Source organism: Oncorhynchus keta, chromosome 30 (assembly GCF_023373465.1).
Source record: "Oncorhynchus keta strain PuntledgeMale-10-30-2019 chromosome 30, Oket_V2, whole genome shotgun sequence".
NCBI lineage: Eukaryota > Metazoa > Chordata > Actinopteri > Salmoniformes > Salmonidae > Oncorhynchus > Oncorhynchus keta.
Genome location: NC_068450.1, coordinates 24976216 through 25003219, shown reverse-complemented (window position 1 = coordinate 25003219; position 27004 = coordinate 24976216). Strand labels below are relative to the sequence as shown.

General features: G+C 42.9%; 1 protein-coding gene across 1 annotated transcript in view; it reads right to left on the bottom strand.

The window, feature by feature from the left end:
- Window positions 1-27004, bottom strand: part of aff2 (AF4/FMR2 family, member 2) — a 359750-nt gene that overhangs the window by 127191 nt on the left and 205555 nt on the right. The gene's annotated exons all lie outside the window — the stretch shown is intronic.

Below are 27004 nucleotides of genomic sequence, written 5' to 3'. Positions count from 1 at the left end.
ACTATATATATATCATCTTTCAATTCAATAGTGAAAAAACATCTAATCCCCTTGCTTCCTTCAGACTCATAAACTATCAAAAAGTGTTTTCAGAAAGAATGATGTCATCTGACAAACAGTGTGATGACATCATACAAAAACACAGTAAAACCATGACCAGCAGGCAGGCGAACAGCAAGCTTGCGCTTGGCGATCTAGCTACCCTACAGAGACACTCACTCCGGCCCAGTCGGCCACTCCCCCGAGTTAGAAAAACAAAAGAAGCTCTATGAGGGAAATGTGTTTCAAATTGTGTTTTCTATGACCTAGGCTGTTGTGCAGCATCTTAGATTGGGCAGAACTTTGAACAAAATACCAGTCATTACCCTGGTAATACTGAACAGATGTCAGCGGAAGGAACCAGGAGAAGAAAAAAGCCAGGTGGCTGAAGTGGGCATTTCCAGAGGATTTGCACTCAATTGAAGCCAAACTGGGGAGGGGGGTCCTGTCAAAGGTCAAATAGGGGGAGCTTATATTTGTCCTGTTTCACACATGTACAAGTGTGCAACCTGTAAAAATTATTATTATTTTTTTTGCATATCCCACTCCCCCTGAGACACCCTCGGAGAGGGGTCATGGCATGGACCAGCCATTATTGACGGCAAACATGGAGCGATTATTGTGTGCCTTGCTCAAGGACAGATCTTTTCACCTAGTCGACTCAGGTATTCGAACTAGCAACCTTTCAGTTACTGGCCCAACGCTCTAACTACTTGGTTACCTGCCACCTGTGTTTGCAGGCCGGTGTGTACGTGAGAGAGACGAAGAAGAAAAAATAAAGAAATAGAGGGATAAAAACAGAAAGAGAGAGAAAAAAGAGAAATACAAAAAATGAATAAAGAGTGGACTGTCTGTGGTCTATTTAAAACTTCAGGATTGGTGGGTTTCCCCACGGGATGGTTGAGCTAATGTGGGCTAATGCGATTAGCATGAGGTTGTAAGTAACAAGAACATTTCCCCGGACATAGACATTAGAGGTCGACCGATTATGATTTTTCAACACCGATACCGATACCTATTATTGGAGGACCAAAAAAGCCGATACCGATTAATCGTCCAATTATTTTTTATTTATTTGTAATAATGACAATTACAACTATTCTGAATGAACACTTATTTTAACCTCAATTAAATAATGAAACATGTTCAATTTGGTTTAAATAATGCAAAAACAAAGTGTTGGAGAAGTAAAAGTGCAATATGTGCCATGTAAAAAAGCTAACGTTTGAGTTCCTTTCTCAGAACATGAGAACATATGAAAGTTGGTGGTTCCTTTTAACACGAGACTTCAATATTCTAAGGTAAGAGGTTTTAGGTTGTAGTTAATATAGAAATATGACTATTTCTCTCTATACCATTTGTATTTCATATACCTTGTTATTGTTTGTTGTTGGCTTGCCCATGTTGTTGTTTGTTGTTGGCTTGCCCATGTTATTGTTTGTTGTTGGCTTGGCCATGTTATTGTTTGTTGTTGGCTTGCCCATGTTGTTGTTTGTTGTTGGCTTTCCCATGTTGTTGTTTGTTGTTGGCTTTCCCATGTTGTTGTTTGTTGTTGGCTTGCCCATGTTGTTGTTTGTTGTTGGCTTTCCCATGTTGTTGTTTGTTGTTGGCTTTCCCATGTTATTGTTTGTTGTTGGCTTGCCCATGTTATTGTTTGTTGTTGGCTTGCCCATGTTGTTGTTTGTTGTTGGCTTGCCCATGTTATTGTTGGTTGTTGGCTTGCCCATATTATTGTTTGTTGTTGGCTTGCCCATGTTATTGTTTGTTGTTGGCTTGCCCATGTTATTGTTTGTTGTTGGCTTGCCCATGTTGTTGTTTGTTGTTGGCTTGCCCATGTTATTGTTTGTTGTTGGCTTGCCCATGTTGTTGTTTGTTGTTGGCTTGCCCATGTTATTGTTTGTTGTTGGCTTGCCCATGTTGTTGTTTGTTGTTGGCTTGCCCATGTTATTGTTTGTTGTTGGCTTGCCCATGTTATTGTTTGTTGTTGGCTTGCCCATGTTATTGTTTGTTGTTGGCTTGCCCATGTTATTGTTTGTTGTTGGCTTGCCCATATTATTGTTTGTTGTTGGCTTGCCCATGTTATTGTTTGTTGTTGGCTTGCCCATGTTATTGTTTGTTGTTGGCTTGCCCATGTTATTGTTTGTTGTTGGCTTGCCCATGTTGTTGTTTGTTGTTGGCTTGCCCATGTTATTGTTTGTTGTTGGCTTGCCCATGTTATTGGTTGTTGTTGGCTTGCCCATGTTATTGTTTGTTGTTGGCCTGCCCATATTATTGTTTGTTGTTGGCTTGCCCATGTTATTGTTTGTTGTTGGCTTGCCCATGTTATTGTTTGTTGTTGGCTTGCCCATGTTATTGTTTATTGTTGGCTTGCCCATGTTATTGTTTGTTGTTGGCTTGCCCATGTTATTGGTTGTTGTTGGCTTGCCCATGTTATTGTTTGTTGTTGGCCTGCCCATATTATTGTTTGTTGTTGGCTTGCCCATATTATTGTTTGTTGTTGGCTTGCCCATGTTATTGTTTGTTGTTGGCTTGCCCATGTTATTGTTTGTTGTTGGCTTGCCCATGTTGTTGTTGGTTGTTGGCTTGCCCATGTTGTTGTTTGTTGTTGGCTTGCCCATGTTATTGTTTGTTGTTGGCTTGCCCATGTTGTTGTTTGTTGTTGGCTTGCCCATGTTATTGTTTGTTGTTGGCTTGCCCATGTTATTGTTTGTTGTTGGCTTGCCCATGTTGTTGTTTGTTGTTGGCTTGCCTATGTTATTGTTTGTTGTTGGCTTGCCCATGTTATTGTTGGTTGTTGGCTTGCCCATGTCGTTGTTTGTTGTTGGCTTGCCCATGTTATTGTTTGTTGTTGGCTTGCCCATGTTATTGTTTGTTGTTGGCTTGCCCATGTTATTGTTTGTTGTTGGCTTGCCCATGTTGTTGTTTGTTGTTGGCTTGCCCATGTTATTGTTGGTTGTTGGCTTGCCCATGTTATTGTTTGTTGTTGGCTTGCCCATGTTATTGTTTGTTGTTGGCTTGCCCATGTTGTTGTTTGTTGTTGGCTTGCCCATGTTATTGTTTGTTGTTGGCTTGCCCATGTTATTGTTTGTTGTTGGCTTGCCCATGTTGTTGTTTGTTGTTGGCTTGCCCATGTTATTGTTGGCTTGCCCATGTTATTGTTTGTTGTTGGCTTGCCCATATTATTGTTTGTTGTTGGCTTACCCATGTTATTGTTTGTTGTTGGCTTGCCCATGTTATTGTTTGTTGTTGGCTTGCCCATGTTGTTGTTTGTTGTTGGCTTGCCCATGTTATTGTTTGTTGTTGGCTTGCCCATGTTATTGTTTGTTGTTGGCTTGCCCATGTTGTTGTTTGTTGTTGTCTTGCCCATGTTATTGTTGGTTGTTGGCTTGCCCATGTTATTGTTTGTTGTTGGCTTGCCCATGTTGTTGTTTGTTGTTGGCTTGCCTATGTTATTGTTTGTTGTTGGCTTGCCCATGTTATTGTTGGTTGTTGGCTTGCCCATGTTATTGTTTGTTGTTGGCTTGCCCATGTTATTGTTTGTTGTTGGCTTGCCCATGTTGTTGTTTGTTGTTGGCTTGCCCATGTTATTGTTGGTTGTTGGCTTGCCCATGTTATTGTTTGTTGTTGGCTTGCCCATGTTATTGTTTGTTGTTGGCTTGCCCATGTTGTTGTTTGTTGTTGGCTTGCCCATGTTATTGTTTGTTGTTGGCTTGCCCATGTTATTGTTTGTTGTTGGCTTGCCCATGTTGTTGTTTGTTGTTGGCTTGCCCATGTTATTGTTGGCTTGCCCATGTTATTGTTTGTTGTTGGCTTGCCCATATTATTGTTTGTTGTTGGCTTGCCCATGTTATTGTTTGTTGTTGGCTTGCCCATGTTATTGTTTGTTGTTGGCTTGCCCATGTTGTTGTTTGTTGTTGGCTTGCCCATGTTGTTGTTTGTTGTTGGCTTGCCCATATTATTGTTTGTTGTTGGCTTGCCCATGTTATTGTTTGTTGTTGGCTTGCCCATGTTATTGTTTGTTGTTGGCTTGCCCATGTTATTGTTTGTTGTTGGCTTGCCCATGTTATTGTTGGCTTGCCCATGTTATTGTTTGTTGTTGGCTTGCCCATATTATTGTTTGTTGTTGGCTTACCCATGTTATTGTTTGTTGTTGGCTTGCCCATGTTATTGTTTGTTGTTGGCTTGCCCATGTTGTTGTTTGTTGTTGGCTTGCCCATGTTATTGTTTGTTGTTGGCTTGCCCATGTTATTGTTTGTTGTTGGCTTGCCCATGTTGTTGTTTGTTGTTGGCTTGCCCATGTTATTGTTGGTTGTTGGCTTGCCCATGTTATTGTTTGTTGTTGGCTTGCCCATGTTGTTGTTTGTTGTTGGCTTGCCTATGTTATTGTTTGTTGTTGGCTTGCCCATGTTATTGTTGGTTGTTGGCTTGCCCATGTTATTGTTTGTTGTTGGCTTGCCCATGTTATTGTTTGTTGTTGGCTTGCCCATGTTGTTGTTTGTTGTTGGCTTGCCCATGTTATTGTTGGTTGTTGGCTTGCCCATGTTATTGTTTGTTGTTGGCTTGCCCATGTTATTGTTTGTTGTTGGCTTGCCCATGTTGTTGTTTGTTGTTGGCTTGCCCATGTTATTGTTTGTTGTTGGCTTGCCCATGTTATTGTTTGTTGTTGGCTTGCCCATGTTGTTGTTTGTTGTTGGCTTGCCCATGTTATTGTTGGCTTGCCCATGTTATTGTTTGTTGTTGGCTTGCCCATATTATTGTTTGTTGTTGGCTTGCCCATGTTATTGTTTGTTGTTGGCTTGCCCATGTTATTGTTTGTTGTTGGCTTGCCCATGTTGTTGTTTGTTGTTGGCTTGCCCATGTTGTTGTTTGTTGTTGGCTTGCCCATATTATTGTTTGTTGTTGGCTTGCCCATGTTATTGTTTGTTGTTGGCTTGCCCATGTTATTGTTGGTTGTTGGCTTGCCCATGTTATTGTTTGTTGTTGGCTTGCCCATGTTATTGTTTGTTGTTGGCTTGCCCATGTTGTTGTTTGTTGTTGGCTTGCCCATGTTATTGTTTGTTGTTGGCTTGCCCATATTATTGTTTGTTGTTGGCTTGCCCATGTTATTGTTTGTTGTTGGCTTGCCCATGTTATTGTTTGTTGTTGGCTTGCCCATGTTATTGTTTGTTGTTGGCTTGCCCATATTATTGTTTGTTGTTGGCTTGCCCATGTTATTGTTTGTTGTTGGCTTGCCCATATTATTGTTTGTTGTTGGCTTGCCCATGTTATTGTTTGTTGTTGGCTTGCCCATGTTATTGTTTGTTGTTGGCTTGCCCATGTTATTGTTGGTTGTTGGCTTGCCCATGTTATTGTTTGTTGTTGGCTTGCCCATGTTATTGTTTGTTGTTGGCTTGCCCATGTTATTGTTGGTTGTTGGCTTGCCCATGTTATTGTTTGTTGTTGGCTTGCTCATGTTGTTGTTTGTTGTTGGCTTGCCCATGTTGTTGTTTGTTGTTGGCTTGCCCATGTTATTGTTGACCTGCCCATGTTGTTGTTTGTTGGCTCCACACTGCTGAAAATGGAAGCCGTTCTTTTAGCTGGGGGCGCTGCTGCTGCTGCTGCTGCTGTGTTGTCAGATAGAATAGTGCTCCACCGCTTCCTCGCTTCCAGATTTGGCCTCCAGTAACTGTGAAGAGATGTTTCGGATGTGTGTCCACTGACGGACATTATTTCCCGTGCATCTAGACCGGCATCCGACAGTTTCTGGATCATGGTGGTTCGGAAGCAGTGGTTTGTGTAAATCTGCAACGGGCCCGCTATTTTCCAGATCTTTGGCAACATTGTTGCAAGGTTGTTCACTCCCATCGACTCTTTTGTGTACCAGAAACATATGCGACAAAATAACGTTAGCTAATAGTAAGGCCTACATAGCTACCTGTTATACTGCCAGGGTAAATTAGCTTCAGCTAGCTAGTTAACAGTTACATACCATATGTATCTGTTAACTGTTTTCCGTTACTTTTTAAGGGAAGCTACAGGGCAGAGGGGATTCCCCGGCAGTTCAAACATGAATCCCTGTCCACTCTCCCTGTTCTTCTCCCTGTCCACTCTCCCTGTTCTTCTCCCTGTCCACTCTCCCTGTTCTTCTCCCTGTTCTTCTCCCTGTCCACTCTCCCTGTTCTTCTCCCTGTCCACTCTCCCTGTTCTTCTCCCTGTCCACTCTCCCTGTTCTTCTCCCTGTCCACTCTCCCTGTTCTTCTCCTGCGGATCCTGGCTTTTTGTGGGTTCGTTGAACGAGAGTCGCAGACTGTAGGCTGTTCTCGTCTGTGCATATTTAAATGAGTCATGTTTCAGCAGATGGTTTCTTTCCCCCCTTCGGCCAAAATAAAGTTGAACATCAAACCACACTTTGTTCACCAAACCCTCAGGTGTTTCAGTGTCCAGAGCCTTGGATAGTTTGATGAGCTGCATGTCGTGTTCAGTTATGGCTGCGTGGTTCGACGAAACCCTCTTTCCTCTACTTTTTAATTACGCCTACAAGCACATTGTTGCTGTGTCCTTCTATATACTCCATGCCAAACTGAGGGGGGTGTCGTTGACATGTCGGCATAGCTGCTAATCCCATATTCTTCGCGATTCGTGTTTCTCACTGAACCATACAAGTCTCTTAGAATGACGTTCAGCTACATTTTTGTTTTATTCCCAAGCTCCCACAATGTATCCCTTCTCTGCGCACCAGTCAGTGAAGCAGGTAAGTGCCTACTTTGTTTTACGGTGTTCTTTTCATTTCTAAACACTTCTTTTCTACGTTGGGATGTTAAACTATTGTTGATGTAGCCATTTTATTGAGGTGAAAAGGCGCAATGATATCAAGGTGAACAGGCTAAACGTTAGCCAATCAGCATCCAGTATCCAAACTACCCATTTTATAATTAAGCAATAAGTCCAGAGGAGGTGTGGTATTTTGCCAATATACATGTATTTTATTTGCCAATATAGATGTGTTTTACTGCTATAATTACATTGGTAACCCTTTATAATAGCAATAAAGCGCCTCTGGGGGTTCCCTGGGGTGCCTTATTGCTACTATAAACTGGTTATCAACCTAATTAGAGAAGTAAAAATACATGTTTTGTTATACGATCTGATATACCATGGCTGTGAACCAATTAGCATTCAGAGCTCAAACAACCCAGTTTATAATACATTTTGAACTTTCTCTCCAGTTGGTGTAGATAATCCAGCCTTTAATTGTAGGTAAATCAACAGTAGGAAAAAGACACTACTATAAATCAATTTTAATTTAATTTGTCACATGCACCGAATACAACAGGTGTAGGTGGACCTTACAGTGAAATGTTTACTTACTTACAAGAAAAAATAGAAAATAGAAAATAAAAGTAACAAATAATTAAACAGCAGCAGTAAAATAACAAGCAAGCATATATACAGGGGGTACCGGTAAAGAGCATATTTTCATTTAACCTGGCAAGTCAGTTAAAAACAAATTCTTATTTACAATGACTGCCAAACCTGGACGACGCTGGGCCAATTGTGTGCGACCCTATGGGACTCCTGATCAGGGCCGGATGTGATACAGCCTGGAATGAATATGTACATGTAGGTAGAGTTAAAGTCACTATGCATAGTTATAAACAGAGAGTAGCAGCAGCGTTAAAGAGGGGTCTGGGTGGCCCTTTGATTATCTGTTCAGGAGTCTTATGGCTTGGGGGTAGAAGCTGTATAAATTCACCTGAACAGAGAGTACACTCTGGCATGTTACCCACAGTCCTCTCCACTCTAGAGGGAGAAGCATGACTATATTTTCCACTTTTATGACCCCACAAAAGACGTGAATAAAAACCATACCCTCTTAAAGAAGTCTTGAAGCCCCTGTAAATTATGAACGATTCGATGGTACATCTGTTTCAACACATTGATAGATCTCTGACCCAAATGAGCTCCTTGATAAATAATTAGCCCCAGGACATATATCTCTCACTCTCTCTCTCTATCTCTCTCTCTGTCTCCCTCTCTGTCTCCCTCTCTGTCTCCCTCTCTCTCTCTCTCTCTCTCTCTCTCTCTCTCTAGAAACCACAGATATGCAGTTGCATCAACATCTCAAGACTAACAGGACTTTATATTAAATACCTTTGAGGAGACGTAATGTCTCTGGACTGTTTCAGCCTGAGAGTGAGACAGTGTTTAATGGTCTAATTGGGCCTGTATTTAGCACTCTGCTAACTCAACCTTGAAACCAAGAGGAGGGCAAGGAGTTAAAATGAGTTTCATATTGAATATAAACACTGGCAGCACGGCTAGAAGCGAGCTCACAGAAATATTCACCTCATTAAAATTGGCAAAACGTGAGACAGAGACAGAGAGAGAGAGACAGAGAAAGAGAGAGAGACAGAGACAGAGAGAGAGACAGAGGCAGAGACAGAGACAGAGAGAGAGAGAGACAGAGACAGAGACAGAGAGAGAGAGAGAGAGACAGAGAGAGAGACAGAGACAGAGACAGAGAGACAGAGAGACAGAGACAGAGAGACAGAGACAGAGAGAGAGACAGTGAGAGAGAGACAGAGACAGAGAGAGAGAGAGAGAGAGAGAGAGAGACAGAGACAGAGACAGAGAGAGACAGAGACAGAGAGAGAGACAGAGACAGAGAGAGAGACAGAGACAGAGAGAGAGACAGAGACAGAGAGAGAGACAGAGAGAGAGAGAGAGAGAGAGAGAGAGAGAGAGAGAGACAGAGAGAGAGAGAGAGAGAGAGAGAGAGAGACAGAGAGAGAGAGAGAGAGAGAGAGAGAGACAGAGAGAGAGACAGAGAGAGAGACAGAACCAATCTGCATTAAATCCCTTTTTTAAGAATGTATTTCTTTCCTACTTGGCATCAGTTTGGTGTTGTGAAGAACATATCTATTATTTTACAGGTTCTCAAAGCATATTAAAGCACCTTCATAAACCTGAGTGAAGTGCAGTCTAAGGGTTCAGATCGGGTTCGAGGCAGCTCTGGTGAAGGCAAGAGAAATAATGTGATGTACAACATCCTACCATCAGGACCAATAACATGGAAACTTAATCACAAACCCACACTGGGTCTTTTTGAGTGTAGCCACCTATTATATATGCATTTAATTTCTAGAAAATTATCCCAAATACAAATCAATCCAATTGGTTCCAGAGACGTGAGTGAGGCTTATTTGAATTGCTAGTTTGGCACTGGCACAGTTTCGTCCTGTTTCTCCACGCTTGTTTTCATTAACGACGAGAGAGGAAATGTATGGCAGAACATGCCAGCACATTTGTTTACCCTTACTGATGGCTCATGGCTGATGACTAGAAGAAACCCCAAACCCACAGCCCAGAGACAGAGAGTAGGCCTGGAAGACAACCCCAAACCCACAGCCCAGAGACAGAGAGTAGGCCTGGAAGACAACCCCAAACCCACAGCCCAGAGACAGAGAGTAGACCTGGAAGACAACCCCAAACCCACAGCCCAGAGACAGAGAGTAGGCCTGGAAGACAACCCCAAACCCACAGCCCAGAGACAGAGAGTAGGCCTGGAAGACAACCCCAAACCCACAGCCCAGAGACAGAGAGTAGGCCTGGAAGACAACCCCAAACCCACAGCCCAGAGACAGAGAGTAGGCCTGGAAGACAACCCCAAACCCACAGCCCAGAGACAGAGAGTAGACCTGGAAGACAACCCCAAACCCACAGCCAAGAGACAGAGAGTAGGCCTGGAAGACAACCCCAAACCCACAGCCCAGAGACAGAGAGTAGGCCTGGAAGACAACCCCAAACCCACAGCCCAGAGACAGAGAGTAGACCTGGAAGACAACCCCAAACCCACAGCCCAGAGACAGAGAGTAGGCCTGGAAGACAACCCCAAACCCACAGCCCAGAGACAGAGAGTAGACCTGGAAGACAACCCCAAACCCACAGCCCAGAGACAGAGAGTAGACCTGGAAGACAACCCCAAACCCACAGCCAAGAGACAGAGAGTAGGCCTGGAAGACAACCCCAAACCCACAGCCCAGAGACAGAGAGTAGGCCTGGAAGACAACCCCAAACCCACAGCCCAGAGACAGAGAGTAGACCTGGAAGACAACCCCAAACCCACAGCCCAGAGACAGAGAGTAGACCTGGAAGACAATGGTAATGATGAGCACAGTGTGGTTGCCAGCATCAGGGCAGTCAACTTCCTCTGGTGGAGTGATCCAGCTGCCTCTCAAATGGCACCCGATTTGGTCAACAGTGCACTACTTTTGACCAGGGCACTGCATTGTGTAGGGAATAGGGTGTCATTTGAGACAAACGCACTGACTCAGCCTGCTTCTCTATGCTTCTCTATGTTCACATCAGGGAAGGGTAGTGTGTAGGGGTTAGGGCAGAGTAGTGTGTAGGGGTTAGGGCAGGGTAGTGTGTAGGGGTTAGGGGAGGGTAGTGCATAGGGATTTAGGGCAGGGCAGGAGTGTCTAGGGTAGGCTAGAAGGGTGTAGGGCAGAGCAGGAGTATCTGGGGGAGGGTAGAAGGGTATAGGGCAGGAGTGTCTAGGGTAGGAGAGAAGGGTGTAAGGTAAGGCATGAGTGTCTAGGCAGGGTAGAAGGGTTATTGGCAGGGCAGGAGTATCTAGGGTAGGGAGGAAAGGTGAGGAGAGGAGAGAAGATGAGGGGTGAGGAGGAGAATAACGAGATGGGGATTGAGGAGGGGAATAGAGAGATAAGGAGTGAGGGGTGGAAGAGAGATCAGGAGGGGAGAGAAGATGAAGGCAGAGGAGGGGAATAGAGAGATGAGGGAGGAGGGGGGAATAGAGAGATGAGGAGTGAGGGGGGAATAGAGAGATGAGGAGTGAGGGGGGAATAGAGAGATGAGGAGAGTGAGGGGGAATAGAGAGATGAGGAGAGAGGGGGGAATAGAGAGATGAGGAGTGAGGGGGGAATAGAGAGATGAGGGATGAGGGGGAATAGAGAGATGAGAAATGAGGGGGGAATAGAGAGATGAGGGGGGAATAGAGAGATGAGGGATGAGGGGGGAATAGAGAGATGAGGAGGAGGAGGGAGGGAATAGAATAGAGAGATGAAGAGGGGGAATAGAGGGGGAATATGAGGAGATGAGAGATGAGGAGTGAGGGGGAGGAGAATAGAGAGATGAGGAGTGAGGGGGAATAGGGAGATGAGAGAGAATAGAGAGATGAGGAGTGAGGAGGGAATAGAGAGATGAGGAATGAGGGGGAATAGAGAGATGAGGAGTAGGGGGGGAATAGAGAGATGAGGAGTGAGGGGGAATAGAGAGATGAGGAGAGATGAGGGGGGAATAGAGAGATGAGGAGATGAGGGGGGAATAGAGAGATGAGGAGTGAGGAGGGAATAGAGAGATGAAGAGTGAGGAGGGAATAGAGAGATGAGGAGTGAGGAGGGAATAGAGAGATGAGGAGTGAGGGGGAATAGAGAGATGAGGAGTGAGAGGGGAATATAGAGATGAGGAGTGAGGAGGGAATAGAGAGATGAGGGATGAGGGGGAATAGAGAGATGAGGAGTGAGGGGGAATAGAGAGATGAGGAGTGAGGGGGGAATAGAGAGATGAGGAGTGAGGGGGAATAGAGAGATGAGGAGTGAGGGGGAATAGAGAGATGAGGAGTGAGGGGGGAATAGAGAGATGAGGGATGAGGGGGAATAGAGAGATGAGGATGAGAGACTAGGGAGGGGGAAGGGATAGAATAGAGAGATGAGGGGAATAGAGAGATGAGGAGGGGGAATAGAGAGAGGAGATGAGGGGGAATAGAGAGATGAGGCGGGGGGAATAGAGAGATCAGGAGTAGAGAGATGAGGAAGGAGGGAATAGAGAGATGAGAGATGAGGGGGGAATAGAGAGATGAGTAGTGAGGGGGGAATAGAGAGATGATGGGGGAATAGAGAGATGAGGGATGAGGGGGGAATGGAGAGATGAGTAGTGAGGGGGGAATAGAGAGATGAGAGATGAGGGGGGAATAGAGAGATGAGGAGTGAGGGGGGAATAGAGAGATGAGGAGTGAGGGGGGAATAGAGAGATGAGGGATGAGGGGGAATAGAGAAAGGAGGAGTGAGGGGGGAATAGAGAGATGAGCGACTAGGGAGGAATAGAGAGATGAGGGATGAGGGGGTAATAGAGAGATGAGGGGGAATAGAGAGATGAGGGATGAGGGGGGAATAGAGAAAGGAGGAGTGAGGGGGGAATAGAGAGATGAGAGACTAGGGAGGAATAATAGAGAGATGAGGGATGAGGGAGGTAAATAGAGAGATGAGGGGGAATAGAGAGATGAGGGATGAGGGGGAATAGAGAGATGAGGGGGGAGGGGGAATAGAGAGATGAGGAGTGAGGGGGGAATAGAGAGATGAGGAGTGAGGAGGGAATAGATGAGGGGGAATGAGGGATGAGGGGGAATAGAGAGATGAGGATGAGGGGGTGAGGGGGGGGAATAGAGAGATGAGGATGAGGGGGAATAGAGGGGGAATAGAGAGATGAGGAATAGTGAAGAGGGAATAGGGGGAATAGAGATGAGGGATGAGGGGGAATAGAGAGATGAGGGGGAATAGAGAGATGAGGGGAATAGAGAGATGAGGAGTGAGGAGGGAATAGAGAGATGAGGGATGAGGGGGTAATAGAGAGATGAGGGGGGAATAGAGAGATGAGGAGTGAGGGGGGAATAGAGAGATGAGAGATGAGGGAGTAATAGAGCGATGAGGGGGGGGGAATAGAGAGTTGAGGGAGGAGGGGGGTAATAGGGGAGAGATGAGGAGGAGGGGGGGAATAGAGAGATGAGGGATGAGGGGGAATAGAGAGATGAGGGAGGAGGGGGAATAGAGGATGAGGGACAGAAGATGAGGGGGTGAGGGGGAGGGAATAGAGGGGAGGATGAGGGGGTAGGAGGGGAATAGAGAGATGAGAGGCAGGACAGAGCTGAACAGGGCAAGCCCAGACTAGAGCAGCACAGCTGGTGGAGTGCAGCAACACAGCAACACATGGTGACATTCTCATGGTGATAGCCCACTAGAGAGGTAGCGTAATGATAGGCTAGGGAGAGGTGCAGGCTGTGATCCATAGCCACCAGCTAACCCCCAATCACTACTTGGGTCGTATGTCTATCTGTCAGCACCCTCAGGGAAAGGCTCTCTCCACTCTAAATCCTTGCAGCCTTTCACAATTCACATATGATGGATACAGCCTTATAAATTGACTATTGAATAATTGTTGTGATAAGTAACTCTAATATTTTGAATGAACACATGCTAGAAACCTGCTATGATATCATATAAGTTATGAGGTGGTATCAGATCTGATCAGGTATAATATGTTATTTGAATGTACTTTGTATGAAGTAATACTACATGTATATGGCTGCTATAGCATTACCTCATTAAAATGATATGTGACTGGCCTGACTTGACAAACTGTTGAGAAAAGAAAAGAAACCACCAAAACACTTTCTCTGTAAATTGTAGAAGAATGTGGTAACTGCTGGTTGTCAGAGGCACTCCAGAATCACATTCTAAACATATGTAATCACCAATGTCCTGGTGTTGACATTTCTCCTGAACACAGGGATAAACTGTTTATCATAGTGTCAATGTGTCACTGATATATAATTGGACTCACCAACAAGACCCTTCTCCTTGGCACTGCAGTACCCTTCCCTCCCCCTCCAACCTGTCCCGGCCCTGCCCACCGTATGAATGATATTGTTCCCCTGCCTGCTCTCAAGTTATTTTGAAATGGAGCGACAGGGCTGCCAGATTGCCATTTAAGTGTGACCCTTTGGGTTTTCAGTTTGACGGCAGAGGCCGCCTTTGTTAAGTGTATAGCCCCTCACTCCCGCCCATTTAGCTAGGAGGGCTGACAGCTCCACAATAGCAGCCCCTCTCCCTCCTCTCTCCCTGAGCGTGAGGGAGGCATGTCATCACTCAGCAGGAAGCAGGGGACCCTGGGAGGGCGGCCCATCTTCCTCAGAGAGCTCCTGGAGTCTGGTTGTACTGCACATCCAAAAATGTGGCACTACACTGGGGCATGACTGCCATCCCAGAGCCCCTATCCTTCCACGTGCACCTGGTAACCAACTCCATGGTACCAGGAGACAGACACATCAACATGACTAGGAGAGGCCATGCGTCACCTCTTGGGCCCAGAGGGAGACGGCAGCATCTCAGAGGTGTGTGTGTCAGAGGGGAGGTACCCTGGCAGACTTTATTCATCCCTACAGGCTTTGTCGCCATAGAGCTGTACAGTCTTAGTGATAGAGATACAAATCAGGGGGCGGGGTTCATTTCAGATGTATTCTAGTGTAATGCATGTGGATGGTGGTGGTAATAATAACAGGGTTCATTCTGGGTTTATCATTAGTAGGGGTGACTGCCTGATGCTGTGTTAAACATGTAGAGGAGAGGTGACCTGCTTGCAGTCTCTGTTCAGCTATTACATTCCACTCCTGTCATTTGTCAAAGAGACTGGCCTTTCGGCAATCTTCAAATATGGACATTCTATCATTAACCCTCCTGTTGTGTTCGTTTCGTGTTAATTCATTCTGTGTTCCCGGTCCAAAATGACCGCCTCATTATAGCTGATTATAAATCCATAATAATACACGTATTATCACCTAATGTTAGATCTCTTTATCAACTTAAGTCTTCGTGAACATTACAAGTTTTGAACTTCTATTTGCTATTTATGGCCTGTGGGCCTCATTGACTTGAGCTCATGGAACTGGTTTTTGAGTAAAAAAAAGCCTAATGTATTGATTATTATGACTATAACAAAGGAATGAAACATATTGTGCTAATTATCACAGACTACTTTGTGTCAAAGTTTAACAGTTGTCTTTGTAAACGAGTCTCCCTCCAAGTTGGTCATGTTTATCACTATAGTCTCGATTGACTCGGTCAGGAACAGTTTGAAGCAGGATTTTATGTCATCAACCCAGGATATGGCGTATCTCGTTGGCCCTGGGGTCATACTGATAACATTTTCAGCCGACAGCCGACTTCTCCTCTCATGTGTGGATGAAGACCAGGACAAATTCCCATTCCTTGACCAGAACGTAACAACAACCTCAACAGGGCCCTCTTCCGCATCACTGGAATGTAACAACAGCCTCAACAGGGCCCTCTTCCGCATCACTGGAATGTTACAACAACCTCAGCAGGGCCCTCTTCCGCATCACTGGAATGTTACAACAACCTCAACAGGGCCCTCTTCCGCATCACTGGAACGTAACAACAACCTCAGCAGGGCCCTCTTCCGCATCACTGGAATGTAACAACAACCTCAGCAGGGCCCTCTTCCTCATCACTGGAATGTAACAACAACCTCAACAGGGCCCTCTTCCTCATCACTGGAATGGAACAACCTCAACAGGGCCCTCTTCCTCATCACTGGATGGTTCCAACAACAGTCTCTCGGTCTGGATCATATTCTGTGTGGTCTTCAACTTCTGACACTTCCTCCTCGAATGCATCTTTACTGTCAGTTTCCTGGCCTCTCTTCCTCACGTGTCATGATCAGAGCTATGAGAAAAGTTCTATACATTTTTGAAACAAAGTTGCAATTGTTTGTGAGAATGCCAACAGGTGTGGAGGGTTAATGAGCTCCTGGAGATCAGATATTTGATCCTGATTCGGTAACCCTCGCTATCATTTATTTTATTGTCTAGACATGATCAGAATGTTTCTGGAAATTAGAACGTTCATAAACATTGGGCATTCTGTCGTAATACATTTCATTGGAAACATAAACATTGGGCATTCTGTCGTAATGCATTTCATTGGAAACATAAACATTGGGCATTCTGTCGTAATGCATTTAATTGGAAACATAAACATTGGGCATTCTGTCGTCATCACTTCATTGGAAACATAAACATTGGGCATTCTGTCCTCATACATTTCAATGGAAACATAAACATTGGGCATTCTGTCCTAATACATTTCACTGGAAACATAAACATTGGGCATTCTGTCCTCATACATTTCAATGGAAACATAAACATTGGGCATTCTGTCGTAATACATTTCATTGGAAACATAAACATTGGGCATTCTGTCGTAATACATTTCATTGGAAACATAAACATTGGGCATTCTGTCGTAATACATTTCACTGGAAACATAAACATTGGGCATTCTGTCCTCATCATTTCATTGGAAACAAAACATTGGGCATTCTGGGCCCATTTCATTGGAAACATAAACATTGGGCATTCTGTCACTGGAATTTCATTGGAAACATAAACATTGGGCATTCTGTCCGCAATACATTTCATTGGAAACATAAACATTGGGCATTCTGTCCGCATCACTGGAATGGAAACATAAACATTGGGCATTCTGTCCTAATCATTTCAATGGAAACATAAACATTTGGCATTCTGTCGTAATGCATTTCATTGGAAACATAAACATTTGGGGCATTCTGTCCTCATGCATTTCAATGGAAACATAAACATTGGGCATTCTGGGCCATTTCATTGGAAACATAAACATTGGGCATTCTGTCGAATGCAACATTGGAAACTAAACAGGGCATTCCTCATCATTTCATGGAAACATAAACATTGGGCATTCTGTCAATACATTTCATTGGAAAAATAAACATTGGGCATTCTGTCGTCATACATTTCATTGGAAACATAAACATTGGGCATTCTGGGCATTTCATTGGAAACATAAACATTGGGCATTCTGTCGTAATACATTTCAAAACATAAACATTGGGCATTCTGTCCTCATCATTTCATTGGAAACATAAACCTTGGGCATTCTGTCCTCATCATTTCATGGAAACATAAACATTGGGCATTCTTCCTAATACATTTCAATGGAAACATAAACATTGGGCATTCTGTCCTCATCATTTCAATGGAAACCTAAACATTGGGCCCTCTTCCTCATCATTTCAATGGAAACATAAACAGGGCATTCTGTCCTAATCATTTCAATGGAAACATAAACCTCATTGGGCATTCTTCCTCATCATTGGAATTGGAAACATAAACATTGGGCATTCTTCCTAATGCATTTCATTGGAAAACAAAACATTGGGCATTCTGTCCTAATGCATTTCATTGGAAACATAAACATTGGGCATTCTGTCCTAATACATTTCATTGGAAACATAAACATTGGGCATTCTGTCCGTATCATTTCAATGGAAAACATAAACATTGGGCATTCCGTCATACATTTCATTGGAAACATAAACATTGGGCATTCTGTCCGTAATACATTTCATTGGAAAAATAAACATTGGGCATTCTGTCGTAATCATTTCTGGAAACATAAACAGGGCATTCTGTCCTAATCATTTCAATGGAAACATAAACATTGGGCATTCTGTCCTCATCACATTTCATTGGAAACATAAACATTGGGCATTCTGTCATCATGGATTTCATTGGAAACATAAACATTGGGCATTCTGTCCTCATACATTTCATTGGAATGTACATAAACCTTGGGCATTCTGTCGTAATACATTTCATTGGAAACATAAACATTGGGCATTCTGTCGTAATACATTTCAATGGAAACATAAACATTGGGCATTCTGTCGTCATCATTTCATTGGAAACATAAACATTGGGCATTCTGTCCTCATTTCATTGGAAACATAAACATTGGGCATTCTGTCGTAATACATTTCATTGGAAACATAAACATTGGGCATTCTGTCGTAATGCATTTCATTGGAAACATAAACATTGGGCATTCTTCCTCATCATTTCATTGGTTAAACATTGGGCATTCTGTCGTAATGCATTTCTGGAAACATAAACATTGGGCATTCTGTCAATGCATTTCATTGGAAACATAAACATTCCATTCTGTCGAATGCATTTCATTGGAAACATAAACATTGGGCATTCTGTCGTAATGCATTTCAAAACATAAACATTGGGCCTTCCTCAGTAATACATTTCATTGTGAAACATAAACATTGGGCATTCTGTCGTAATACATTTCATTGGAAACATAAACATTGGGCATTCTGTCGTAATACATTTCATTGGAAACATAAACATTGGGCATTCTGTTTGTAATGCATTTCATTGGAAACATAAACATTGGGCATTCTGTCGTAATGCATTTCATTGGAAACATAAACATTGGGCATTCTGTCGTAATGCATTTCATTGGAAACATAAACATTGGGCATTCTGTCGAATGCATTTCATTGGAAACATAAACATTGGGCATTCTGTCGTAATGCATTTCATTTTAAACATAAACATTGGGCATTCTGTCGTAATGCATTTCTGGAAATTGAAACATAAACATTGGGCATTCTGTCGTAATGCATTTCATTGGAAACATAAACATTGGGCATTCTGTCGTAATGCATTTCATTGGAAACATAAACATTGGGCATTCTGTCGTAATGCATTTCATTGGAAACATAAACATTGGGCATTCTGTCGTAATGCATTTCATTGGAAACATAAACATTGGGCATTCTGTCGTAATACATTTCATTGGAAACATAAACATTGGGCATTCTGTCGTAATACATTTCATTGGAAACATAAACATTGGGCATTCTGTCGTAATACATTTCACTGGAAACATAAACATTGGGCATTCTGTCATAATACATTTCATTGGAAAATAAACATTGGGCATTCTGTCGTAATGCATTTCATTGGAAACATAAACATTGGGCATTCTGTCGTAATGCATTTCATTGGAAACATAAACATTGGGCATTCTGTCGTAATACATTTCATTGGAAACATAAACATTGGGCATTCTGTCGTAATACATTTCATTGGAAACATAAACATTGGGCATTCTGTCGTAATGCATTTCATTGGAAACATAAACATTTGGCATTCTGTCGTAATGCATTTCATTGGAAACATAAACATTTGGCATTCTGTCGTAATGCATTTCATTGGAAACATAAACATTGGGCATTCTGTCGTAATACATTTCATTGGAAACATAAACATTGGGCATTCTGTCGTAATGCATTTCATTGGAAACATAAACATTGGGCATTCCGTCGTAATACATTTCATTGGAAACATAAACATTGGGCATTCTGTCGTAATACATTTCATTGGAAAAATAAACATTGGGCATTCTGTCGTAATACATTTCATTGGAAACATAAACATTGGGCATTCTGTCGTAATGCATTTCATTGGAAACATAAACATTGGGCATTCTGTCGTAATACATTTCATTGGAAACATAAACATTGGGCATTCTGTCGTAATGCATTTCATTGGAAACATAAACATTGGGCATTCTGTCGTAATACATTTCATTGGAAACATAAACATTGGGCATTCTGTCGTAATGCATTTCATTGGAAACATAAACATTGGGCATTCTGTCGTAATACATTTCATTGGAAACATAAACATTTGGGCATTCTGTCGTAATACATTTCATTGGAAACATAAACATTGGGCATTCTGTCGTAATACATTTCATTGGAAACATAAACATTGGGCATTCTGTCGTAATGCATTTCATTGGAAACATAAACATTGGGCATTCTGTCGTAATACATTTCATTGGAAACATAAACATTGGGCATTCTGTCGTAATACATTTCATTGGAAACATAAACATTGGGCATTCTGTCGTAATACATTTCATTGGAAACATAAACATTGGGCATTCTGTCGTAATACATTTCATTGGAAACATAAACATTGGGCATTCTGTCGTAATACATTTCATTGGAAACATAAACATTGGGCATTCTGTCGTAATACATTTCATTGGAAACATAAACATTGGGCATTCTGTCGTAATGCATTTCATTGGAAACATAAACATTGGGCATTCTGTCGTAATACATTTCATTGGAAACATAAACATTGGGCATTCTGTCGTAATACATTTAATTGGAAACATAAACATTGGGCATTCTGTCGTAATGCATTTCATTGGAAACATAAACATTGGGCATTCTGTCGTAATACATTTCATTGGAAACATAAACATTGGGCATTCTGTCGTAATACATTTCATTGGAAACATAAACATTGGGCATTCTGTCGTAATACATTTCATTGGAAAAATAAACATTGGGCATTCTGTCGTAATGCATTTAATTGGAAACATAAACATTGGGCATTCTGTCGTAATGCATTTCATTGGAAACATAAACATTGGGCATTCTGTCGTAATACATTTCATTGGAAAAATAAACATTGGGCATTCTGTCGTAATGCATTTCATTGGAAACATAAACATTGGGCATTCCGTCGTAATACATTTCATTGGAAACATAAACATTGGGCATTCTGTCGTAATACATTTCATTGGAAAAATAAACATTGGGCATTCTGTCGTAATACATTTCATTGGAAAAATAAACATTGGGCATTCTGTCGTAATACATTTCATTGGAAAAATAAACATTGGGCATTCTGTCGGGGAGAACAGACTGACTCCCATTTATTGGATTTTTACCATCATCCAATGGGATCAGAGCAGCTCTCGCAGTTCAAACTTCCACACCAGTTCATTGTGAACTCTGTAGCCTATTATATATTGACCAAGCAATTTCCTCAAATATATATATATATATATATTTATTTTTAATTGCTCAAAATAAGTGACCAAAATGCAGGTATATTTCTATTTCTGGGACATGCATTTAGCTAGGATACTGGTTGAATAGCTATAAGAGGAATACAGGGGATGGAAGAGAGAGAGAGAGTGAGACGCCAGTGGAGATATCAGCGGAGATGCATGAATTGCACAAGAACAGAACAGTGAAGACAGAGATGTGTAAACTAGAAGTTAATTCATAGTTGGGGATAGGCTAGTAATCCACCACTATGATATATTAGGCCTCGTTCACTATAACAATGACAGGTTTGGAGTTTTCTAGTGGGAAGGTTGCACTCATCAAGCAGTTACATATACACTGAGCATACCAGACATTAGGAACACCGTCCTAATATTGAGTTACACAAGACATGTCTCAATTGTCTCAAGGCTTAAAAGCCGGTCCTTAAATATTAACCTGTCTTTTCCCCTGCATCTACCCTCCTTGAAGTGGATTTAACAATTCACATCAATAGGGGATCATAGCTTTTACCTGGATTCACCTGGTCAGTCTATGTCATGGAAATATGTTTTGTACACTCAGTGTATTAAGCTTAGTCTACTACAGTGCATTTAGGTGACCCACACCTGTGCTATGCAAGCCAGAGATCAACAAATATTGTCTGACGCGCGTTTTGTGCCAATGAATTGAAATTGAACATGGCCAAATGCGTCATCTTAATTAAATATGCAATAAAAAGTATACTGCCTAGGCCTATTTAATGAAAACCTGAAAACATCAGAAACTAGGGAATCTCCGATTCCCCTCAGAGCTCCGTTTTGGAACTGACAAGTTCACTTTCTCAACCACAAACACATATCAAGTACACTGTCCAGCAGTTCACACCAGGAGGATGGGGTGGTCTTTCCATTAGGAGCAACCTCTACCAAGGATCGCTAAAATAATGACTATGATCACATTTCCTCAATTTAAGTATTAGGCCTATGGGGACACCTATACATTTGGCAGCCAAGCATGAGTGATCAGTGTAGCCTTTTATTGTCTAGACATGACGTTTAAACATCTTCCCACCTAGAATCAAAATCTCCAGGCTTTTGGCATAGACTCAATTGAACGAAGAAAACATTTGAATTAAAGGGGGCAGTTTGGAAAAATGAATCCAGTGTGAATTTTCCTCTGAAATAAGACCCATGCTGGAATAATAACTAAATAACCAATGTCTCTAATAATAGGTCTAGCTGTCAGGTCGTAGGTCGTAATGGTATTGTTTATTGTTGTTCTTAAAATTCAAATTCTATATTGCCCCATATTTGCATACAACCCATGTTCCATAGCATGTTCATGGAAAATTTGAATGTTGTTTCCAACTACCAATCAGCAACTGCGCTGTAAATCTGGGTGCATATTGAATGTTGAGATTGCCTAAATGCCAGTTTCTTTGGCAAATGACGTTTGCCAAAGCGTTTGCTAAAACAACTGCTACCCAGACTAGAGGAGTGGAGGGGGAGGCTGAGATACATTAGGCTTGTTAAGTTTCCACTCAGAGGGAATGTCTCCAACCTTTCCAGTGCACCTTCCTATTCCCTATTCCCTCCGGAGTGAAATCCTGCAAATGCAGTTACTGTGATGGCCTTAAAACAAGTGTGCATTTAAATAAGCATTCAATCCAGCTCTGAGTTATTGTGTCAATCAGTTCCGAGGTACATGGAGATGGATGGATGTCAATAAAGATGCTGTGGGTTTCCCTTGGAGGAGTGTGTGTGTGTTTCTGTGTATGTTTTCATGTGTGTGCGTATGTGGCGCTCGCATGCAAAGTGCATGTCGTCCGCTGTCTTTCTGCCTCCTGCACTGAGCCACTGCTTTGTTCCAGGTCTGTCACATAGACCTCTCAGCTGAGAGCGCCATCAACACTCCCAATATCAGTCCCCCAGCCACCTGTGTGTGTTAGTCTGAAGTAGTCGGAAGCTTCCCCCTCTTCCACTCCTCCCCTCCCCCCTCTCCCCCCTCCTTTCCTCCCCCCTCCTCTCTCCACTGCTCCCCTCCTCTCCTCTCCTCTCCTCCCTTCCCCATCCCCTCCTCTCCTCTCCTATCCTCCCTTCTCCTGTTCCCCTCCCCTCTCTCCTCCCCCTCCCCTCTTATCCCCTCCCCACTCCTCTCCTCTCCTCCCCCTCCCATTTCTTCTCCTATCCCCCCCTCCCATATCTTCTCCTATCCTTCCCCCTCCCCCTCCCATATCTTTGTCCTATCCTTCCCCTCCCCTATCCCTCTCCCCTCCCCTCCCCACTCCTCTCCTCCCCCTCCCATATCTTTGTCCTATCCTTCCCCCTCTCTCCTATCCTCTCCCCTCCCCTCCCCTCCCCACTCCTCTCCTCCCCCTCCCATATCTTTGTCCTATCCTTCCCCCTCTCTCCTATCCTCTCCCCTCCCCCTCTCCTCCTCTCATATCATCTCATATCCTCTCTCCTCCCCCTCACTTCTCCTCTCTCCTCCCCATCCCCTCTCTTCTCCTATCCTCTCTTCTCCCCCTCCCCTCTCCTCGCCGATCCTCTCTCCAAATTTATCTGAGCAAACCAGAAACCTTTCAATACATATATTCAAACAATACTTATAAACCATTTAAATACAATACATAATACTATGGTAGATGAAGAATCAATCTATGTTTTAAGACTGTTAGAGAATTTACAGTTGAAGTCGGAAGTTTACATAGACCTTACATTTAAACTCACTTTTTTCACAATTCCTGACATTTAATCCAAGTAAAAATTCCCTGTTTTAGGTCAATTAGGATCACCACTTTATTTTATGAATGTGAAATGCCAAAATAATAGTAGAGAGAATATTTTTTTTAAGCTTTAATTTCTTTCATCACATTCCCATTGGGTCAGAAGTTTACATACACTCAATTAGTATTTGGTAGCATTGCCTTTAAATTGTTTAACTTGGGTCAAATGCTTCGGGTAGCCTTCCACAAGCTTCCCACAATAAGTTGGGTGAATTTTGGCCAATTCATCCTGACAGAGCTGGTGTAACTGAGTCAGGTTTGTAGGACTCCTTGCTCGCACACACCTTTTCAGTTCTGCCCACAAGTTTTCTAGTGGATTAAGGTCATGGCTTTGTGATGGCCACTCCAATACCTTGACTTTGTTGTCCCTAAGCCATTTTGCCAAAACTTTGGAAGTATGCTTGGGGTCAATGTCCATTTGGAAGACCCATTTGCGACCAAGCTTTAACTTCCTGACTGATGTCTTGAGATGTTGCTTCAATATATCCATATAATTTTCAATCCTCAGGAGGCCATCTATTTTGTGAAGTGCACCAGTCCATCCTGCAGCAAAGCACCCCCACAACATGATGCTGCCACCCCCGTGCTTGACGTTTGGGATGGTGTTCTTCAGCTTGCAAGCATCCTCCTTTTTCCTCTGAACATAACGATGGTCATTATGGCCAAACAGTTCTGTTTTTGTTTCATCAGACCAGAAGACATTTCTCCAAAAAGTATTGTCTTTGTCCCCATGTGCAGTTGCAAACCATAGTCTGGCATTTTTATGGTGGTTTTGGAGCAGTGGCTTCTTCCTTGCTGAGAGGCTTTTCAGGTTATGTCGATATAGGACTCGTTTTAATGTGGATGTAGATACTTTTGTACCTGTTTCCTCAAGAATCTTCACAAGGTCCTTTGCTGCTGTTCTGGGATTGATTTGCATCACCAAAGTACGTTCATCTCTAGGAGACAGTATGCGTCCTTCCTGAGCGGTATGATGGCTGCGTGGTCCCATGGTGTTTATACTTGCGTACTATTGTTTGTACAGATGAACGTGGTACCTTCAGGCATTTGGAAATTACTCCCAAGGATGAACCAGAACTGTGGAGGAGTACAATTCTTGGTCTTGGCTGATTTCTTTTCATTTTCCCATGATGTCAACCAAAGAGGGACTGGGTTTGAAGATAGGCCTTGAAATACATCCACAGGTACACCTCCAATTGACTCAAATGTCAGTTAGCCTATCAGAAGCTAAAGCCATGACATCATTTTCTGGAAAATTTCAAGCTATTTAACTTTTAATGGCTGCAGGGGCAGTATTGAGTAGCTTGGATGAAAAGGTGCCCATTGTAAACGGCCAGCTCCTCAGTTTCACTTCCTGTTTTTTTTCTGGGGTAGGCAGAATTTCAACCAAGCTCTCATTGAAATTACAGCGAGATATGGATAAGTTTTCACTTCCTACGCCTTCCACTAGATGTCAATAGTCAATAGAACTTTGTCTTATGACTCTAATGTGAAGGGGGGTCGAATGACACAGGAAATAGTCACCACTGTCACGAGTTGACCATGCATTCACTATGCGCGTTCACAGGGAAAGGACCTGCGTTCCACCGGTCATTTTAATTCTCCAGTTGGAACGTTATTCAAGATATATGTAAACAACATTCTAAAGATTGATTCAGTACATCATATGACATGTTTCTACTGACTGTTACGGAACTTTTGGACATTTCGTCACGTTATAGTGGACGCGCTTTGTGACTTTGGAATTGTTTACCAAACGCGCTAACCAAAGTAGCTAATTGGACATAAATAACGGACATTTCCGAACAAATCAAGCATTTATTGTGGACCTGGGATTCCTAGGACTGCATTCTGATGAAGTTCATCAAAGGTAAGGAAACATTTAGGTAAGGAAACATGTATTGTCTGGTTTCTGTTGACTCCAACATGGCGGCTAATTTGGCTTCTGTTCTGAGCGCCGTCTCAGATTATTGCATGTGTTGCTTTTTCCATAAACGTTTTTTGAAATCTGACACAGCGGTTGCATAAGGAGAGGTATATCTATAATTCCATGTGTATAACTTGTTTTATCATCTACATTTATGATGAGTAATTCTGTTGAAACGATGTGGCTATGCAAAATCACTTGATGTTTTTAGAACTAGTGAATCTAATAAGCCAATGTAAACTCAGATTTTTTAAATATAAATATGAACTTTATCAAACAAAACATGCATGTATTGTGTAACAAGAAGTCCTATGAGTGTCATCTGATGAAGATAATTCACGGTTAGTGATTCATTTTATCTTTATTTCTGCATTTTGTGAATGCTATATTTAGCTGGAAAATGGCTGTGTTTATTGTGGTTTGGTGGAGACCTAACATAATCGTTTGTAGTGCTTTCGCTGAAAAACCTATTTGAAATCAGAAACTTTGGTGGGATTAACAACAAGATTACCTTTAAAATTATATAAAACCCATGTATGTTTTAGGAATTGTAATTATGAGATTTCTGTGGTTTGAATTTGGCACCCTCTATTTTCACTGGTAGTTGTCATATCGATCCCGGTATTGGGATTGCAGCCATAACATGTTTAAAGGCACAGTCAATTTAGTGTATCTAAACTTCTGACCCACTGGAATTGTGATACAATGAATTATAAGTGAAGTAATCTGTCTGTAAAAACAATTGATGGAAAAAATTACTTGTGTCATGCACAAAGTAGATGTCCAAACCGACTTGCCAAAACTATAGTTTGTTAACAAGAAATTTGTGGAGTGGTTGAAAAACGAGTTTTAATGACTCCAACCTAAGTGTATGTAAACTTACGACTTCAACTGTATCTGGTCAATATGTCAGTGTGTTATGTCTGTTTGTAACACTTATATGTGAAAATGTGTTCGTATTATAAATTGTATTTTAATGTTTAAGGACTCTTGGAAGATTAGTCCAAATGAGGAGATAAAATAAAATAAAATCCTTCTCCCCTCCCCTATCCTCTCACCTCCCCTATCCTCTCACCTCCCCTATCCTCTCACCTCCCCTATCCTCTCACCTCCCCTATCCTCTCTTCTCCTCCTCCCCTCCCCTATCCCCTATCCTCCCCCCTATCCTCTCACCTCCCCCCTATCCTCTCCCTATCTCCTCCTCTCCCTCCCTCCTCTATCCTCTCCTCTCACCTCCCCTATCCTCTCACCTCCCCTATCCTCCCTCACCTCCCCCCTATCCTCTCACCTCCCCTATCCTCTCTTCTCCTCCTCCCCTCCCCTATCCTCTCACCTCCCCTATCCTCTCACCTCCCCTATCCTCTCACCTCCTCCCCTCCCTCTCTCTCACCCTCCCCTCTCACCTCCCCACCTATCCTCCTCCCCTATCCTCTCTCCCCTCCTCCTCCCTCCTCCCTCCCCTCCCCTATCCTCTCACCTCCCCTTCCTCCCCTCCCCCTCTCATCCCTATCCTCCCTATCCTCTCACTCCCCTATCCTCCCCTCCCTCCCTATCCTCTCACCCCCTATCTCCTTCCCTCCTCCCCTCCCCTCCTCTCTCTCTTCTCCTCCTCCTCCCCTATCCCCCCTCCCCTATCCCCTCCCCTATCCTCCTCCTCCTCTCCTCCCCCTACCCCTTTCCTCTCCTATCCTCCCTCCCTCCACTCCACCCTC